The sequence below is a fragment of the Pseudorca crassidens genome, chromosome 15 (assembly GCF_039906515.1).
Source record: "Pseudorca crassidens isolate mPseCra1 chromosome 15, mPseCra1.hap1, whole genome shotgun sequence".
Classification (NCBI taxonomy): Eukaryota; Metazoa; Chordata; class Mammalia; order Artiodactyla; family Delphinidae; genus Pseudorca; species Pseudorca crassidens.
The window spans coordinates 63,462,132-63,468,203 of NC_090310.1; the positions used below are offsets into that span (position 1 = coordinate 63,462,132).

Consider the following 6,072-nt stretch of genomic DNA (forward strand, 5'->3'; position numbering starts at 1 on the left):
GGAGGTGGTCAGCTCCCCACGCCCCACAGCAACTGCAGCAGGGCCAGGCGGCCTCTTCCAGCTTTGAGGGGCGGTGGGCGTGTTCCCACCCCTGCGGACTGGCTCCTAGTCAAGCTAGTGATTGTACTATAACCTCAGGAGTGTACGTGACAGCGGCCAAAGTGCTCTCAGAGACACCCTCTCATTTGCTGCTTTCAGCAGGCCTGTAAATCTTCCGTCCGACTGTATTTCCCCCCATTTTAAAGTCTGGAGGCCCAGAGAGTTGAGTGACAGGCCGAGGGGGCCCGGGGCTTCCATCCTGCCCTGCATGGGGCAGCTGGCGTGGGAGCCCGCGGAGGCAGTATGGCCAGCCCCTTTCCTGCTGCGGGGAGACAAGAGAGCAGCTCTCCAGAGGAGCTGGGCCCCCTCCTGGCCGAGCTCCCCAGCCACAGTGTGTGCCTTCCCAGCAGGAGAAAGGACACCCAATGACAGAGCCAAGGGCGAAGTGCCTGGGACAGCCGCCAGGTCTCATGGGATCCAGAACCCTCCGTGGCCTCAGCCCAAGATCGTCCCCTGCACCTCCATCAGTCAACAGTCAGCCAGCTCACATCGGGGGGTTCACACCACCTACAGAGGCCAGGCCACCGCCAACAAGAGGGGCCGCTTCTCGAGTGCCCACCACTTGCTTGCTGGGCACCGACTGCGCTAACCACCAAAGCCTCACCACACTTTCAGGAAAGGCAATGGAGGCTCAGAGAGGTTGAGTGACTTGTCCAAAGTCACAGAGCCAGGAAGCCTCAGTTTCCACCAAGGAGGGACAGAGGAAGGGACCATTCAGGACCCTTCGGTGGGAGGGAAGAGACCCACGTGGAGGGGAGGTGGGGAGTAAGGGAGGGCCTGTATCGTGAGCTCTGACTCTCTCAGGACATAATTTGCTCATTGATCCAACCGTCTCCACATGCCAGTGTTTTTGCTGAGCATTGAGGACTCAGGTAAACCTGGCTAATCTCTGCTCTCCCAGAGCTCACGGCCTAGCAGGGCAGGATGGGAAGGAGAACTGAGGCAGTCAGAGGCCCCTACTGGCCTTGGTGGCTAGTATTTACCGAGGGTCTACTGTAGGCCAGGACCAGCGCTGGGCACTGAGGGCACCGAGTGAGTGCGAGGCACAAGGCTCCTGCCCTCCTGAGGCGTACATTCTACAGGTGTCCAGCCGTGAGCCTCCAGAAACCCTGCCTGCATGACCCCTGAGCCCTGAATGCAACAGGAAATTTCTCAGAAAGGGCTGGGGGTTGCAGCAGACCTAAGGGTTCTCCATGAGTCATATTGGGGCCTGGTTCCGGGCTGCTGAGCAGGGATCCGGGAAGGACAGGAAACCCTATGAGTGCCTTGCTAGGGACGAATCAGGGCCCTGGGAAGCCAGAGATATTCAAAGGGGTCTGGAGTTATCCAGTCTGGACAACTGGAAGGCCGAGGGCCAGCCATTCAGGGTGTAGCCACAGACTCCTGGGGCTGGGGACACGGCAGAGAATCTCAGAGCTGGGAAGGGCTCCACGGCTCTTACAGGGCAAAGGTCACTTGCTGAGGCCACCCAGGCCCTACCAGGCCTTTGTTCCTTTGCTCCCCAGTGAGGCAATACTGGGTCAGAGGCAGCGTTATGGCATTCGATTCTAGCCACTCTAGCATCAGGTCCACATTACAGCCTAGGGAGGGCGAAACGGAGCTGTGAGAGGACTTGCCCAAGATCACACGTCAACTCATCCCAAGCAGAGTGTGAACGGCGAACGGCCCAACCCTTTCTTCCAGCTCGCACCGCAGGACGCTGCCCAGAGGATGGGCACATCCACACACTGCACTGGTGATGTGAACGGCACTCCAGCAGGGGCACAGCATGAAAACTCTCTTCCTCAGCCTCCCCGGTGGGGTGCTGGGGTTTATTTTTTGTTTCTTCCAAATGCTCGACCTTTGTCGTCACCTGGAGATGTTAAACCGAGGGGCCCCTCTCAGAATGAATAGCAGACAGGATGCCCCAAAACGGCTCCAGCTCGGCAGCCGAAAAGCTGGATTTTTATATATATATATATATATATATATATTTTTTTTTTTTTTTTTTTTTGCGGTACGTGGGCATCTCACCGCCGCGGCCTCTCCCGTCGCAGAGCACAGGCTCCGGGCACGCAGGCCCAGCGGCCACGGCTCACAGGCCCAGCCGCTCCGTGGCACGGGAATCTTCCCGGACTGGGGCACGAACCCGCGTCCCCCACATTGGCCGGCGGACTCCCAACCACTGCGCCACCAGGGAAGCCCTGGATTTATATTTTTAAGTGGAAGTTTTAAAACTGCCAAATTCCCTTGATAAAAAAAGAGTCAAAATAGGAGAATTTAAAGAATAGGAGGATGGCTAAATAAATTCTTAATAGAATATTATACAGCCGTTAAATAACTTAAAAGAAAATTTGAATGCTGTGAGAAAGTGTTCACAATACGATGTAACGTGGGGGGTGGGGAGAGGGAAGGCAGCTGTAGAGTATGATTACAATTAAAACACACACTTAGATACACATGTATGATCCATGCAGAAAAACAGGACTAGAGAGAAATACAACAAAATACCGACGGCATTATCTCTGGGCACTGAGATGACAGATGACTTTCATTTTCTCCTTTCTACCTTTCTGTAGTTCCCCAATTTTACAGTGAGTATGAATTGCTTTTATAATTAGACATTAAACAAAAAAGCAGAGTCAGGGGTTGCTCTTGCCCAAGCTTACCCTCCCTACCTGCCCCTCCCTCCACACCAAGCTGGGGGCCGCTGGGCTCTGTCCTCGCTGGCCAGCCCGGCCTGGCCGGAGATCATGGGGTTCACCAGCCATCCCTGCCGGTGGAGGAACCAGCGAGGGGACACTGCCCTTTTGGAGCCCAGGCCCCGCCCCAGGCCCTCTGGAAGGGTCAACTGCAGTATGTAAATTTCCTGGCTAGGGACTCTGGGAGATGATCCTCTCTAGCGCTGAGAATCAAAACATTCATTATCTACTGTATGAGAAAAGCCATCTTCTTTGTTCCTTGCACCTCTTTCGGAGCCGCTGAGCAGCGGGAGGGCTGAAGGAGAGCTGGCCTCTGTCACCTTCTCACCGCGGGCCCCGGGCAGGCTCCCAGCTTCCCCACGTGGGACTGGAGCTCCTGGCCCACCTGGTCTCCGGGGTCCTTCCAGCCCCAACGCTCTGGGCTGCTTCTAACCTGAGAGGCCAAGGCCCAGGGGCACCGGCCCTGTCTTAGAAAAGCTGTCTGGATCCATTCAAGAGCAGTGTTCGGAAAAGCCTGGAGAGTCGGAAGGCAGCATTCACCACCACCCGCGCCCACCCAGCCCTGCGTCTGGCTGGTACCTGCTTTTGCCCCACCCTGTTCTCACCCACTGGGGCCGGACCAGCGGAGGTTTCCAGAGGGAGGGGGCTCCCTGCTCTCCAGAGCTGGCCGCAGAGTTGGGCCAGTACCGAAACGGTGCCCTCACTTCCTTTCGGCCACCCCACCCCCTCCCGGTTCTGGAAGCTTCTGCCTTCCTCCTGGACTATTTTAGCAATCAGGTCACCCGTGGGCTCACTCTGAGCTTGTGGCCAATTAGAACCCACACGCCTTCTTCACAGAAATGGTGGTACCTCCGCCTCTTCCAGATCCTTCCAAAGTCAGGGTCCTCGGGGTGAAAACACAGAACGAGGTGGTGACCTGGTGGTCCTCCCATATCGGGAGGTGGGGGGGTGGGGCTTGCTCAGGAACTAAGGCCAGGCCCTGCTCCTGTCCCCATCGTGGCCAGCGCCCTGCAAAGGTGGCTGCTGGCATGGAGGGAGGATTGGTCACAAGGACGTCGGGGTGGCCTGCACATCGGTGTGCTCCCACACGGTGCCGCGTCGGTGCTGGAGACACACGTCCCTCACTTTGGTCCTCACCGGCCCCAGGCAGTTAGCTGATGCTCATCTGGAGGGGAGCTGAGTGACCTGTCAAGGTCACCGTGCTGGTGAGCAGCAGGGCCGAGACGGAGCCTGGGGAGCCCCAGCAAAGCTCAAGTCCACCTGGGCTGCCCTGGCGTTTCCCTAGGGCCTGGCAGACAGTGGCAGCCGGCCCAGCTGGCAAACGAGTTCTCATGAAGCCTGGGAGGCTCTGCAGCCCTGGTTCTACCCAAATAGCAGGTTCCCAGGACCCCACGAAAAGCCCAAAGCCCCTTGTGGCCCGTGTGTTCCGCTCAGAGCTGCTGATTACCTACTGCTGCTTCTGCTAAGCCCTGGCCAACAGCAGGTGGAGACTTCTGGCCTAAGACCCGCCCCCGCCCCCTCCCCGACACCTTGGCTTCAGGCGGCGGAATGTGAGCCAGTTCCCATCCTTCCCTCCCCCAGGCCTCTGACTGACCACAGGCCTTTCCCGGCCAAAACGGAACCAGGTACTGGACCAAGAGCAGATCCTCGGGAGCCTGCAGTCCATCCAGGAGGAAAAAAGATAACAAACATGCAAACAGAAGGGCTCTCCGTGATTGTGTGATGGAGGTGCAGCGGGGGTGGGGGGCAGGGCAACTGAGAGGGGTTGGAGAAGAGCTGCGGGAGGAGGGATGCAGTGGCCTGCGGCCTGGGGCTGGGAAGAGCTTGGCACCGTCCAGGAACTGAAGGAAAGCCAGTGTGGCTAGGGCAGCACAGGCCAATAGGAATAGAATGCGAGCCACACATGCAATTTACAATTTTCTAGTAGCCACAATAAAAAAATAAAAAGAGGGAGTTGGCATGGGGTCTCTGTCCAGGCTGGTTCCACCACAGTTTCCTTTAAGATCACACCGACCTTGGACCCAAGGCTACCTCACAAAGTACACAGTATTCCTGAAAGTACACCTTTCACAACAGTCTTATAGTTTGCAGCAGAAGAATGTAAAATTCCTGCATCAACAAGTGCACTTATTACCAATGATGGGATAGGAATAAATCCTGCACAGACAGCTGGAAATGCTTTTCCAAAGCATAGTTCAGAACTGTGAATTACTCCTATAGATCATGTTGGAAGTTGTTAACATCTGCTACGTGGAACATACAATTACTTTTCAGAATAAATATTGGTATTGTTGTAAAAAAAAAAGTAAAAAGAAATAGGTGAACTTCATTTTAATATTTTATTTAACCCAATATATCTCAAATATTAATATTTCAATGTAGAATCAATGTAGAAATTATTATTATTATTGGCCACGCCATGTGGCTTGTGGGGGATCTAAGTTCCCTGACCAGGGATGGAACCCAGCCCCCCTGCAGTGGAAATGCTGAGTCCTAACCACTGGACCGCCAGGGAATTCCCAATATAGAAATTATTAATGAGACATTTCACATCTTTTTTGTACTACAGCTTCGAGATCAGGTGTGTATTTTACATGGATGCGCACATCTCAATTCAGACTGGCCGTATTCCAAGGGCTCAGCAGCCCCGTATGGCTAGTGGCCACTGGTTAGGACAGCACAGGACTACGGGAGCGTGAGCAAAGGGGAGGAGGTGTGAGATAAGGTCAGAGGGGTGGGCAGGGATCACCTTGGATTTATTCCAGGAGTTTCCGGAAGCTGTGAGAGGGCTTTAAGTAGGGGCGTGATGTGATTCACTGCTGTCTTTACAGGCTGACTCTGGCCACCACTTGGAATGCTTTGGAGCAAGTGAGTGAGGTCAGTTGCCAGACAGACACCCAGGTCAGGGCTGAAGGCGGCCTGGGCGTCATTGAGGGCAGCCATGATGGAGCTGCAGGGGACACTGAAGAGACCGTGGAGAGGCAGAGAGACAGGGAGACAGGACTTCCCATCTGCTTTTCTTCTTCCTCTCTGCCAAAATTCCTCCAAAGTAACCCTGTCCTAACAGTTGCCTTCCTCCCAGGAAGAGATCTGCGTGGTTGCTATTTAACAAAGCCCACAGGCGCTCAACCAGAAACAGTTTGCCAAAGGCCCAGAATTGAAAAGTCTGCCACTTTCTGTGTCTCAAAGAATCACTGCATTTCTGAGCAAGAAAAGATAAATTTTCTAGATGCTCAGTATCACCTAGTGATGAGATGATCTCTGGGGCCAGCCTGCCTGCGTTTCAATCCCT

At 54.9% G+C, this 6,072-nt stretch overlaps 1 pseudogene; it reads left to right on the plus strand.

Moving 5' to 3' along the window:
* The first annotated feature begins 342 nt into the window (after nucleotides 1–342).
* On the plus strand, nucleotides 343–5,020 carry LOC137208049 (ubiquitin-fold modifier 1 pseudogene; annotated as a pseudogene).
* The last annotated feature ends 1,052 nt before the right edge of the window (nucleotides 5,021–6,072 follow it).